This window comes from Amblyomma maculatum, chromosome 2 (genome assembly GCF_055883805.1).
Source record: "Amblyomma maculatum isolate TAMU_Amacu chromosome 2, ASM5588380v1, whole genome shotgun sequence".
Lineage (NCBI taxonomy): Eukaryota > Metazoa > Arthropoda > Arachnida > Ixodida > Ixodidae > Amblyomma > Amblyomma maculatum.
Genome location: NC_139345.1, coordinates 31,298,351 through 31,312,351, shown reverse-complemented (window position 1 = coordinate 31,312,351; position 14,001 = coordinate 31,298,351). Strand labels below are relative to the sequence as shown.

The 14,001-nt window shown below is 46.4% G+C and overlaps 1 protein-coding gene across 8 annotated transcripts in view; it reads right to left on the bottom strand.

The window, feature by feature from the left end:
- LOC146198282 (parathyroid hormone/parathyroid hormone-related peptide receptor-like) overlaps positions 1-14,001 on the bottom strand; it is a 350,560-nt gene that overhangs the window by 98,204 nt on the left and 238,355 nt on the right. Inside the window, exon 1 of one of the 8 annotated variants that reach the window (XM_084593698.1) lies at positions 11,049-11,169. The exons of the other annotated variants lie outside the window; for them this stretch is intronic. The gene's annotated coding sequence lies outside the window, so the exon portion shown is untranslated. Of the gene's footprint in view, positions 1-11,048; positions 11,170-14,001 lie in introns of those variants that run through there. 8 annotated transcript variants of the gene reach the window in all.

Sequence of the window (14,001 nt, the reverse complement as noted above, 5' to 3'; positions counted from 1 at the left end):
GGCGTGTGTCCGAAGTCAGAATGGTGTGCAAATGGGTGTGAAATATTTGTCATATCTACAAAATATACGAGATAAATATTTATTTTTTGCTTGATCCTAACCTGTTTGCTCGAACTGTACCCAAGAATGTTAAGAATAAAAATGAATGAATGGGGTTAAAGCGATGTCTAACGGAGCGAGAGAATGAAACGCCACTTCAGCGAACTTCACGGTACCCTAAAGGAATGCTCGCTTACGTGAAAGTTCGACCCGCTGAAATGAGCTCGCCACGGCTTGCTCTGACGAAACTAAGGGAACGGGAATGCTCAAAGCATTATTACAGGCATTTCATTCAAAGCAGCGAAAACTTCACGCAAGTGTTGTGTACTCAGCTCTCTAGAGGAAATTTGTTTTCTTTTTTTTTTTTTTTTTTCTTCTCTGAAGCGGCAGCGTATACATGTTGCCATCGTTGTAAACAGAGTCTATCCCTTCCTGCACTTTCAATCAAGACGGGTGCCCGCTGAACGGTATAAGGTTCCAGCTTCGCCGGGTACCCATTATTATTAGCGTTGTTGAAATTCTTGCACGGTTTTTTTACACCTGTTACTCAGGCATTTTAGTTTTATGCGCATCTTTCAAACTCCCGCTTGCATGAGCGTCACCGAAGGCATCGCAAGTGGCAGAAAAAAAAAAAAAAAAAACAAGGAGCACATCGAGAATGACAGAGGGTGAACACGAAACATAGCTGGCGTGGAGTGTGACGTCAAACAGAACGTCATGGGCGCACCATAAATTGAACATTTTATGACTGCGGCGCGATATGAAACCATATCCGTGTAAACAGATCAGGATCGCCGGCTGCTACATTAAACCACTACGCCAACACCCCCGCCGGGGTGGCGCTGTGCTTACGGCGCTCGACTACTGTTCCCAAGGACGCGGGATCGAATCCCGGCCTCAGCGGCAGCTTTTCGGTGGAGGCGAAAAGCAAGACGCCCGTGTGCTGTGCGATGTCAGTGCACGTTAAAGAAACCCAGATGGTCGAAATTTCCAGAGTCCTCCACTACGGCGTCTCTCATAGCCTGAGTTGCTTTGGGACGTTAAACCCCACAAAACCAAATTAAACCAAACCGCGCCTTAATATCGCTAATATCGCAGTCCTTCGCGCTGCTGTGTATTGAATGTTGTTGTCTTCATTGAATGGCATCCTTGCGCAGGCCAGTCGAGAAGCAAGGGCATGTGAGAACTTGCAAGTACAGACCGAAATTTAAATTTAATAATGAAAAAAAAAAAAAAAACAGATGGACGGATAGATGAACCATTCCCTTTGTAACGGGTTGGAGACAGATGCTAACATGTAGGCATCTTGGGGAGCGTAGCATGCGAAGACCACCGATATATGTACGTCTTTTCCACAGATAAAAACGCTCCCTTCGTGGCATTCACAGACTTGGAAAGAAGTGTTATTTGAAGAGTATGTGTGAAAAATAACCAGCGATCGGTGACAAAATACATACATGTCTCTTTCAGAGCCTTCACCTCAACACCTTGAAGAACTCTAGATGACCAAAATTACCTGGAGGGCTCCCATACGCCTTCCCTGATAGCCTAAGTAGCTTTGCGAGGGTAAACTCCATCAACCAAACTAAATCAAAACGGCCATATAGCTGCGCTTATATTTTGCATTAAGGATGTATGTTATGTCGGTTTTCCGATTGACACTGTGGGACATCATGACCTTTCGGATAAAAAGTGAAGCTTCGAACAGGTCACATGGTTAAAGTGTTGTCCCTTAAAATCGAAACTCGTGATAAAATCCATTTTCTTGGCTCTCTTGATCCAAAATGCTAATAAAGAAGTGTCCATCGCGACACTGAATTGCCCAGAGCTATGGCTCAGTTACAAGACAGCACCGACCACACTTTCTCAGGCGAAAAGTGCTTCATATCTGCTAGACAAATAGACTATGTGCTGAAAGTATTCCTTGAGTGCCTTCAAAGTTGTTCAGTAAAGCGATAGCGCTAATTGAAAGTCATTGGCTTTCGATATAATGGCGCTTAGGCAGTGTTAAAAGATGCCAATTTGTAATAGAGTCCGAATGGTATTTTATCGCGTATAAGAAGGGATGGTTTCAAGTTTTAGTCTTTAAGTTCACCAGAACAGTGTCTTTCAGCAGACCGTGACCTTTTCTTTGTTCCATTTGCTCGGTCATAAGCTACAAACTAGCCCTAACAAATCTTTTGATTTATCGCAAGTCCTGGCTATTTATATTGTCATATTTTCATACTGACGACTATTAGAATATCTTACGCCCCGTTGAAGGTATACTAGAAAATCGTTTGGAAGAATTTTTCATTTTAATTTTTTATTTGAAAAAAGTAATAATGATAATTGGTTCACAGGAAGGGAAAGGCGCAGTATCTGCCACACTTGTGTCTGTGGACACCTGAACCGCGCCGTAAGGGAAAGGAGGAAGATGGGAGTTAAAGTGTAAAGAGAGAAAGGGGAGCCGTAGGGGAGGGCTACGGAGTAATTTTGACCTCCTGGGGATCTTTAACGTGCGCTGACATCGTACAGCACACGGACGCCTCTTCGTTTCGCCTCCATCGAAACGCAGCCGCCGAGGTCGGGTTCGAACCCGGGAATTCCGGACAGTAGTCGGGAGTCTTACCACTGTACCACCCCGGCGGGGCTTTATTTGAAAAGCAGTTTTTATTTTCTGATTTGGAAAACAGTAAAAGAAGCTGGGAATATGCACTTCTGTTTACGAGCTTAAACACATGCTTCCTGCTGTAGCGCGAGAGAGGGGTGAGAAAGAGAGAGAGGCAGAGCGGACATTCGCTATATACTTGACAATTGGCACCGATTCCACAAATACGCCCCGACTAGAACTCCAAGCGGTCCTCCAGGCCCGATTTGTGTTTCAGAAATGAACCAATGCTCAAATCGCTCCTCGGGTGGAAAAAAAAATTCGAGGATTTCCTCGATAATCTCGAAGCAGCATCACCGCTACCATGAGGGCTCCTCGACCACCGCTCCCTTTGTAAACATGGTGGAAGTCTCATCGTTCGCTCGATCTGTAGACTTCGTTGTACTCTTCAATCAAGCCTTTTCACAAAACTGGGTAAATTTTGAATGCACAGAACAGTGCGTCAAAACGATGGCTGAGAGATTGCCTAAATCAGTTAGTCCGGAACTTCTGGCGCCTTCTTCTGGCACTATGGCCATGGCTAGCCGCCTGATGTTGCTTCTTTTGACTCCGAGCAGGGATAACCTTGTTCACTTGCCGACTTAAGTGCGTAGCTGTTCACCACACTATGTTGCTATTGCGAGTGCACATTCAGTGGGAACTTGAACAACGTCTCAAAGCCTACCGTGTGCCGACACGCGGGCTGCATCTGACGGCTAATCGCAAGCTGATTCCGCGTGCCGGTTTCTGCGTGCGAAGTACCTGTGTGGGGTACGGCGTATCGCATACAGGAAGCCGGGGATTACGGAGGTGCAGTTGAACAGCGAGAACCTCTGTGCTTTACGCATCAGTGGCTTGATCGTCCTCACGGTACCCACATCGAGTGAGTGCGTGGGTCCGCTTGTATCCCAGAAGGGATGTTCGCGCTCTGCGGTAGGACATGGCTTTTCAAGCGAGTTTACATTCCCGGCTCTGAGCTTATCTTTACAACAGCAAGCGGTATTTTCTCCCGGGAAGGGGATTTCGTTGGTTCGGGTACGTATACGTTCTAACGGGTGGTACAGAATCATGCGATAAATCACGGTTCTCAGCTTGCTTCCAAACAGCAAGTGGTATTTGCTCCCGGGGGGTAGAATTCGTTGGTTCGGGTACGTGCCTTCTAACGGACGGCATAAAAAGACCATTTCTGAACGCCCCGTGCAGTGTTCTACGCGCACTTCATGTCACCGGCGGTGTCTGTTTCCAGACACGAAATCGTCTCTGGCGTTTTTTCATCGCTCCTATTTTCGCATAACCCGTAAAGCACGTTCTACTAGGCTGTGAAGTTTCTTCAGCAGACTCGACACGATGCGTGCATGAAATTTTCAGGCCTACTTCTGGCCTTCATCATGTCTTTATACGCCATTGACGCTTCCTCAAGTTGCGGGAGATTTCTCATGGAGACCACGTCGGATGAATCGCCGAGGGGTGTTCATGAGTCCCAACGACCCTTTTAGCGCAGGAGCGGCTGTTTTCTCCACTAGACGCAGTGGAGGCGGAGCGTGCAGCCGAGGAGCGCATGTGAATCCGGACGTTAACCTCCACAGAAGCACCAGAAGGCAAATGCCTGCTCTCGTCTGTGGCCTCTGTCTTAGGCCACGCGTTTCTAAGACCAAGGAGTAGGTCTGCTTTGGGGTTCTCGTTTACCGCGAACACAGCCGGCGGGCAGCTTTACCGGGGCGCATAGAGCCGCGATTTTCGCAATGCCTCCACTATTCGCCTTCCTTGAAGATGCTTTTCGGCCTGCTGTAGCCCTAGATCAAACGACTCTAGTTCGCGCTCACTAGTGCCTTCAGGCAAAATAATGAGCGTAACGTTGGCGCTTCGGTAGCTGTTATTAGAGCCTAATAAACTTATATCTGCGAGGTCCTTGATCGTAAAGACACGTGTCTAACAACGAACGCTTGCGCTGTTAACTCGGTGTGATACTTTCCCATCCTTATCAAGCGAGTCATCATTTTCTTGCGTAGTTTTTTTTTCTTTTCGGACAGTCTTATCAGCTAAGAATTTTTTCAGTGTGATATGAACATTTGGAACGTCGTCGCTGTTTTACTGGCAACATCCTTCGTATTGCGGTTAATGTTTTGAACTTGAAAATCATGTTTTTATAACGTTTCTTCACAAAATATTGATCTGAAATGACTACACCTCAATCGGCGTATAGTGTTTCCATCTTTAAGTTGTAAACCGCTTGAGTGATACGATGCGAGTACCGATAAAAAAAAAAAAAAAAGAAGAAAAGAAAGAGAACTGCCTGTTCACGGAAGACGCATCTTTCGAAACTTTCGTTATCAACGATTCTGACGCTGTCCTCAGTAAGAGACAGTGGATTTAAAACAACTCACGACACCTCGCGAAAAGGCCATTCCTCGCCACTCTCATGTGAGTCTACGTACGTAACCGTATGGCAAGGAATAGCCGAGTGCGAGTGCGGTGGCGCCAGCGAAAGCTTCTACATATACCATCCTCGCTTTAGAGATGTGCGTTGTAACGTAGATGTTCTCTTTGAGCGGATGCTACGTTCAAGTTCGAATTTTAACGCGTTTGCATTAAAGGCCTCAATCTGTGAATAATCCAGCGTTGTGAGCGAAACATCACAAATATGGCTTTGGAAGATAGTAGTTGGCAGGTGACATGGCGCGGTTTGATTGGTCGAGAGGGCGGGCGCCGTCACGAGATCATATGGTATGAAATGAGCAGAAAACGGGGAAATCTATACGTTCAGATAGGTGGGAGAGATGGAAAACGAACATTACAGGACCCTTGGACGACGAGTAAGACACTGTCAGGTCACGCAGACCGTTGTAGGCATCTGTGTCGGATCGTCTCACATAACTTGTAGCTTACGACTGTATATCAATATGTGCGAGATAACTGAGGCAACAATTGGACGATTAGAGATTGAGTAGCGAAGTGGATAAACGTGAACGAGGATATGAAAGACGTGCCGCAGATAGAAGCCATTAACGAACCCTTGAAGGTAGAGTTCAAGCGTTCCTATAATTGTTCTGTAACAACTCACATCTTACCTCACGTCACCGAGTATTTGAAAGAACCCAGGCTTTAGTATTCTTTACTCTTAGCTTTTGCATGCACGCTTTACGGAACGGAGATACATCTCAAGTTTTTTAATAACATGTGAACTTTGCCAAAGCAAATTTAGTTAAGTTTAAAGTGTTCCACACTTATTTTAGGAATTGGATGTGCCGTTGCTCCCCCTCTTAACCAGTGTTAAGGAGTGTTCCAGTTTCTTCTCAACAGTCGTTTCGTCCAAGCTGTACGCGACCCTGGGGAAAGCTATCACACGTCAGCATGCCTGATCGCTTATACCATTGCGTATACCGAGAACAATGTGCCAGCGCTCCTTGCCGCAAGTGTGCATTTCGGGAGCCTTCAACAGGCGCATGAGACGCCCAGTGCTGGTAAGAATATATCAGTATTGCCAATGCGCTCCTGTTTCCTCCGCTGTCCGCGTGAAGTTCAGCAGCCAGAACGAGCAGGTATAGACATATTGTGAATATTAGGCCCCGTTTCACAGGTTCTGAAGTTGATGCGGTTGATTTTGAAAGAGGACACGACGGCGGTTTTGTCTGAAGTATAGGTTTGCTTTGGCTTTACCGCTAAGCTTACCAGCATGCAGGCCACAGCGCTTGTGTCGTGACCCCTGTGCTGGCAACATACAAGAATGTACTGCGGAGAATTCTCACACTAGCGCGAATATTTTGATGATGGTCTCCCTCTGATTTTAAGGGTGACCTGCAATTCTGTTTTCTGCCGTTTGGACCAGAGAAACCAGCGCCAACTCGTTGCCGCCCGCAAAACAAAAGCACAGCAAAACCTTGATAAAAGCCTACCAGAAAGGAAACTAAACCACCCATGTAGCTAAACATGGAGAACGGGATCGCAGTGGCCAGTTGCAGCAAGGAGGTTAAAAAGCGGAGAAATCATGACCTTGTCAATTATGTTGAAGTGCTGCATGGCCCAGCGGGCCCTGCGCACCGAGCGGCGTATCGTTGACGGTGCCGTGCACCTCAATTTCAGCGAACGCCGCGATAGCGTTGAATAGCGCTGGAGGGGAGAATTGCTCAGACGAAGGCTGCATATCGGCCACGCTTGAGGTGTTATAGGGTCTTGTGTGTGTTTTGTGTTGTACGCGACCTCTTTATTTGGATAATCCATTGCTTCTGTTCATATGGTGACATCATCTGCGTAGATGGTGAAGCGGGCCGAAGTGTCTCAGGAGCACTTCTGCTACGCGGGTCATGGCCAGGTTAAATAGCAAAGGGCCAAGGATAGAGCCCTGGGGCACGCCCCTATCCAAGTAATAGGTTCTGGGAGCTCCATCCCGAAGCTTTGCCATGAAGCCTAAAATAAACTTTATTTATACAAAGTAATTATTCGGGTGCTTCACCCAGGTCCGGGAAACCATTGGCGAATACGGCCCTCCAGGCCTGACAGATCAGCTGGCGCTGAAGGGGGAGCTCTGTGTGAGCCAGCTTCACCTCCGACTGTTCATGGCAAATTTTCTGTAGACCGTATGCTTTAAGTTGTTCGGGGCAGTTCCAAACCATGTGGAGGATGTCGGACATCTCTCCGCAGGCCGGACACACTTTTGTAGGGTATTGCGCGGGCCAAATCTTATTGTGTCGGGTTAGGTTTGGTAGTACTCTAAAATTCTTAGGAATGTGAAATTTGAGTGTGGCTCTGAAAAATTTATTTTCAAAAAAGGAAAGAGAAAGCGAGAGGAGAGCCCAGTAGTGGGGAGCCAAAAAGAGAGCGTCTAGGCCGTTTGTTAATGCCAATCCCGCAAGCTCGCACTCTGCTCAGCCGGCCGTTTCGGATGTCTGATGAGCGAGACGCGCTCTGGTAGTGACTATTTTTTTGTGATAAATTTTTTTTAACTCGTGACTCTCTCGCTAGATTCAACTGGCAATGGCTCCGATGGCGACTTGGCTCAACCGCCCAATTAACGGGTGCATATAAGAGCTGCGCTATATTTAGAAATTGTAGAGCGTACTTCGAGGTCCAGTTGTAAGCTAGAAAGTCGTCTTTACATCGAAACGCGGTGCCATCGGGCCGGTCCGCGTAGATTGCCCCGCCTCGGTACTCTGAGGTCGAATGGATTGCGAGCGTAATCACGGCGCACATTGGGTGACCATCAGCGAGGCTACGGTCGAAGCGAAACTGACAACGAACCGCCGCGCGCCCTTCTGGCCCTCGGGTGATTCCAGCAGTGACGAAATCTCTGGACGGAGTAATCTACGCCACGCGTTCTATTTTAGGATGTGAACTCGTCTCTCAGGGTGGCATCTGTAGGCCATGCAACGCGCAGTACAATTTAAGATTTTTTTTTTCCGGCTATTCTTTCTGAAAGACGAGCTCCGATTCTGCAAATACAACAAAACCCCTAAAATGAGAATTAAAAGTAATTAAGATATGTAGTTAATTAGCGAACTAATCGAAGCATTTTGCCTCTTACGTGGCGGCAGCCGCAGTCCCCAATACATATACAGGCATAAGAAAATTTATTTCGTTGGATTTTGAAAGCAAAGCATGGAAAACAAATACTGCTCATAATATGCTCATAATATATATATACTGTTCATAATAAAACATGTTCATAAACTTTAATGGTTTTTACACCAAACTTTCAGAAAGCTACAATTTTGTATTTCGAAACATATAGACCTAGCCTCGATCCTGCAATAACTACATCTAATTTCGCTCTAAACTACGATTCTAATAATTTAAACGCCGCAACTAAACTCACTTTGAACAGACTCCAATTGATATTGGAGTCACTGTCAAAATAGTAGTCTGGATCTATCGTTCTTTAGATCATTCGGCAGTGCAAGGTGTATTGATGGTAGTTATTGCAGAACAGCTGAACTTGGGCGCACCATCTGCTAAATCATAAAGTCTTCGTTGCAGCCTACAGCCTTGGAAACAAGCGACACCCGACCGTGTCGAGCTAGGCGATGACGTATACGACCAGTGGGAGGGATCGCCTTACCCTCTAGCGATGTGAGGTTGCGTTTCATTGTTGGTCATGTTTCCGAAAGGAAGGTTCGCACCAACAACGAACCGTGTTGCGCTTATGGGCGCGCGCCCGAAGTTCGTCTTGACATTTCGTTTGGTGCGTTATTCGCTTCGTAAACAGACTATAGGAGCTAAGAAGCAGGCAAGACTCCACGATCGCACACACTGTTGGTGTAGTTGAACAAGAGCATGGCTGGCGTCTGGCAAGACCACGACCGCAGCTCTCCGGCAAGGGAGCACTTAGCAGAAAGGTTGGCACACTCACAGCGCTCGACCTACCAAAACAGGAAGAGGAAGATTTTCGTCACACACACATCCTCTCTAAGGAAAAACACCGTCGGCGAAGAATGCAGTTAAAGTCTATTGTGTGGACAAAGCTAGCGTAAACAAGCATGCTCCGTTATGAAAACACTTAGCGGCGCTTTGAGAGGTGGCAGTAAAGGATCAATTTTTGTTGCTGCAGGTGTGCCACTATGTCAGGAAAATGTCAAGTTGTACAGCGGAAGCCGAACGTTGTTCTGCTTGAGGCAATCGGTTGTCGTGATCGCTTTGCTCTAAATATAGGAAACTTCTTCCCGGTTCTTCTATTTCAATTGGGAATGACAGGAGTAAGCCTAGTACATCGTCGTCCTTCATTGATACTTTCACGCTTAAATCGTTACATCCAGAGCGCTAAACGACTGACTTGCCCCCCATGTTCTCTAAGAGATGACCGTTTTTTAACACATTTTGGCGTGTCGCCTACTGCAAAACTGACTTTTTATTGGGCTATCATACGTGTGCTTTTGCGCCTATGTTTAAATGGAGGGAAGGGGAGGCATGATCAGTGCCTAGACGGCTATCTTGAAGAAGGCTGATGTGTACAGTGCTTTCACTCTGTCCATCGTTATATCACCTTTGCGAAGAGTGCTTAGGCATGACCGAATAACGAAAAAAAAAATTGAAATAAAAAGTGTAGATGTGAACAATCCAGATCAGCAGATGTGTCTCTAATGTAGCCGTTAAGCAGTTATTAGCCAAAAGATGTGTTTTGTACATTTATTGCACGATAAAAGTAAACCTCGTAGGCTCCTTTCAAAATATAGATTTTTTGGTCTTAAAAGCTCATTCCAAGCAAAATGAAATGCTAGCCTTGAAGTTTGAGGACCATGCAGTTATAAGGGCAGTGAAAAAAATAAATGACTCGGTAAAACGTGTGTAAAAAAAAAAAACGATTTTTCGCAGTAGGGATCAGAAAAGCGAGTGAGACAAGTTATTTATGCACTGCCCAAAGGCGACTTCACAAAGTCTTCGAAGTGCAGCACACGACTACAGACTGCATGGCTTCTCATCAAGTCTCACGACTATATATCCAGAGTCCAAGTGAAAACGTGACTGTTACTACTTTTGTCTTAGCTGTTGAGCACTAACCAATTTCTTGCAGGCTTATGTAGCAGCCGAGCACTAGATTTTAGTGCGAAGTAGCAATGCAGTGCTTTCTTATGCACACTTCGTCGGAGGTATGGGAAAGCTGGTTTGCAAGGCAGATTTGGTGCAGAAATATAAGCTGCGCCTATTTGCTTTTAGGGGAACTTTACTAAACGCGGATAAATTGTAAATTGTAGGGTTAACCACTCTGAAGCGACGCATGGGCAGCGAGGGATGTCTTCTTGGAAGGCCGCCGTTGAATTTGGAGACTTTTTTTTTTTTTTTTTTTTTAACGCGCATTAACATTGAGAAGCTCTAGGGAGTTTCTGTACTTAGCGCAGTTGGCCCCCTGCTTTTCCGCGCGTTTTGGCCCCTCAAGAGACAAGTGAGAACGACAGGGTACAGACGCCGTAGCAACAGAAAAAGGTCTTAGTCGCAAGTTAGAACCAGTAGTGTCATCCGCGAGGCCGGCGTGTCTTTGTGCGTGCGTTTGAAGGGTAATTCTTCGCCCTTCATCCGCGGGAGGCTCGCATTCTCTTTCCTATCTTCGTTTTGAGGCCACTCCCCATTCCACCCTTGCCCAGCACACCCAGAACAGCAAATTCGGAAAGAAAATGTACCCTTAGAGAAAAGAGGATTCCGCGCATTGCCCAGAGGCTGCCTCTGGCCCATTTGCTGTCCACTCAATGATACTGCTGCAGGCCGGTTTCAAAGAGGGCGCTCCTAGGACCAGCTACCCCGGAGGATGCCGGGGTAGACAAAAAACCGATTGGTTAGGATAAGTGAGCCTGTTCACTTGGTCATAAAATGGGGCGGCTACCATTCAAACTCTGCGCCAGATCTAGCAACAGTGTTATACAAACTTCTGATTTTCTCTTCAATTTAACGCACTCACATTGCTAGGGATCAATGTAGCTTGTTTTCTTCTTCGAATTAGTTGGAAGGAAGGCGAAGTACCAGCCGACTCGCGGAAGGCGTAGCTGTTGTACGGGCATCCGGTGCTCTCCTCTCCAGGCCGCCACTGGACCACGTGACGCCTTTTCCCGTGGCGTTGCGCTCAGCAGTAGCCGATGTTTCTGCACTTGCTGCTGGCCGCCTGTTCAGCGCCAGTTTGTAGGTAGGTACAGACCGTTGCGTGCACATTCTTGCGGTGTAGGGTCTGCCACTGTTCGAAGCCTCACGCACATACGCACGCACACACCGAAACACCGCTCTTCTTCCTGCAGCTGTTGTCTGGCCTTTGCTTTTCGCCGCCTCCCATGATGTCAATATGCCGGCTCCTGCGCACCGTCCTGCGTGCATTATTTTGGCCCTACCCAAAAGTGATCGATAGACGTGCACGGGGGCCTGTTACGAGACCACGAAGGCATGGCAGGCGCCAGATTGTCGGTGTTGCGCGGTGGTAATAACTGTGCTCAACAGCTGTATGCAGCAGCTCAGCTATGGTAGACGAGAGACCGTCGGACCAACTGTAGTTGTCAGTCGAGATTGAGCGTGCTTGTGCGTGCGAACGAAAGCGTCGCCAATAGCTAAACCCAGCCGAACGTTATGGAGAATGCAATCATACAAGTTTCGTAATAAAACCGAGCCCCGGTGTAAGTCCAGGGTTGCTGGACAACACAAGAGTTACACTTCAGGCCCAGCCGTGACCGAACCGTCGCCGTCGTTCGCGTTAAGCAGGGGCTTGGCTCGTTTTTTTTTTTTCTGCCTGTCTTCTGTTTTAATGCTGTGGGGTTCCCTGCTTACTAAAATCAACAATTCAGGCGGTTAAATATGATGTGTTGCCTAGCAAAAATTCTAGACTGCACTTTTGGTGCACTCGCATGCCTGGGGCAACGCATGAAGTTGAATGTTGACATAACTACAAACAAGTAGTAAATTGAACTCAATATTTGGTGATATATGATGGACGAGTTCTTGATTTCATCTGTGAAATGTGTCAATGCCTTACCAAACAGTGCCATATCCTTCAAGAAGCTCTACAGGCGTGAGACCTTTATAGCTGCTTTTTGGTCCTTTGGTCCTTTCGTTCTTTGGTTCTTTGGTCCTTTAGTCCTTTAGTCTTTAGTCCTTTAGTCCTTTAGTCCTTTGGTCCTTTTGGAACTTTTTGTTTCCATTTTATTTTCCTCGTATTGATTATATTTCCTTCCCTGTCTTGAATTCAGCTTTGAGTTGATTTATGAAGAAAACTAATGCCAGTAGTTATGTCTAATCTGTGTGTCTCATTGCAGCCGGCACTGCGTTACGAGCCACTGATAGGTTGGGTAGGCCCATCTGTGTACTCCTTGAAGGTACCACATATAAGGAATATATCTCTATTCAATAGCAAAAAAAAATGCGCACCTATTATCATCTCTATTCCTTTAGTGTTAGATCTGCAACAGGCTTTCAAGGATTCTTCAAATTCCTGTCATGGCTTTATGTACGCGTAGCTGCCTCGTTAAGTGTAAGTGTAATTGAATTGTAATTACGTTAATTAATTTGTTAGTGAACGCGAGATAAGAGAAAATTGGGAATAGTAAAACTGTGCGTGAAGTTGGGCAGTCTACTGGAAACAAAAAAAAATCCTAATTCACCCCAGTTATGCGTGCTTGCTAAGCCGGCTTTAGAGACGTTTTCGTTGCACGGTTACAGCATTTTCTCTTCTCTTGCAGCGTTCGTTTGAGATGCGGTCACACGCTCACTTAACGAAGTGCCTGGTTGAAGAAAATCTTGGCGGATGCAGCCTACGACACCGCCAAAGATAACGCAATTAGGAGAAAAGATAATGAGACGAGCATGCAGGATGCGCCAGATGCTATGAACAGGAAGTCTACTGACTTTTATCGAATATGTTTTTTTTTTTTTTTTTTTTTTTTTTTTTTACTGGGCAGTTCTTAAGCATTAAAGAGTTGGCTCAAATTGCACATATTATGAAACAGGTCTGTCAGTTTTCTTTTACCTGAACGTCTCGCAAAACTAAAACACGTGAAGCGCTGCGCTCAACTTTCATGGCACCGAGTATAGTAATCGTTAGCCCATTTTTTCGCCCGTCAAAAACTATTTGTTCAAAGAAACGCCTACCTGGCTGTGTCGTTCATAAACACGACAGAACTACTTATAACCTGAATAACGGCGACTTGGCTATTTCGTAATCCTTCATTGTTATGAAACAGCGCTGCAGGATTAGGATGAGAACAGATGGGACGTACAAAAGGCGCTGATTATGGCGCATAAAAATACAACCCCTTTTGTTCTCGTCTTTGTCCTGCAGCGCTGTTGTATAACGATGTACCCTTATAACCTATTCTCACTTTATTTTGCAGATTTGCTTTTTCATGTAGTCGGCGTCTGCAAACCTTGATATTGGAGACACAATGTCTGTAAGTACAGCAACTCTACGCACCGTCTGACCGAAATTGATGACGCGTCCGGTTCCCAGAGGGTGACATAACCTATGTTAAAGTTGTCTGAGTTGTCGAAAAAATTCCTTCGACGCTCCACGCGTGCTTTAATTCCACCGTGTGTATCAAACCTTTACGACGGTTTAACTCGCCGTGAGGAGGCGGCGCTGAGGAGAATCCGCGTGGGTGCTGCGTTAACTCCTGCTGTCAAATTCTCCTGGACCATCCAGACTGCTCCCCTGAACTGCCCTTTCTATCCAGCTTCCGCTACGGAGGTGACACTGGACACTTTCCTTACACCTTGTCCTGATCTTTTCGTGGGCTGCAGGGTGCACCTTAGAAGCCACGCTTACTACCCCACCCGACCGCCTGATCCAAGAGTATGGACACATGGGCCACGCTATCGAGAGTTGTTGGCATTCACTGGGGCCACAGGCCTGCATCAATATATTTAGACCCTTATGC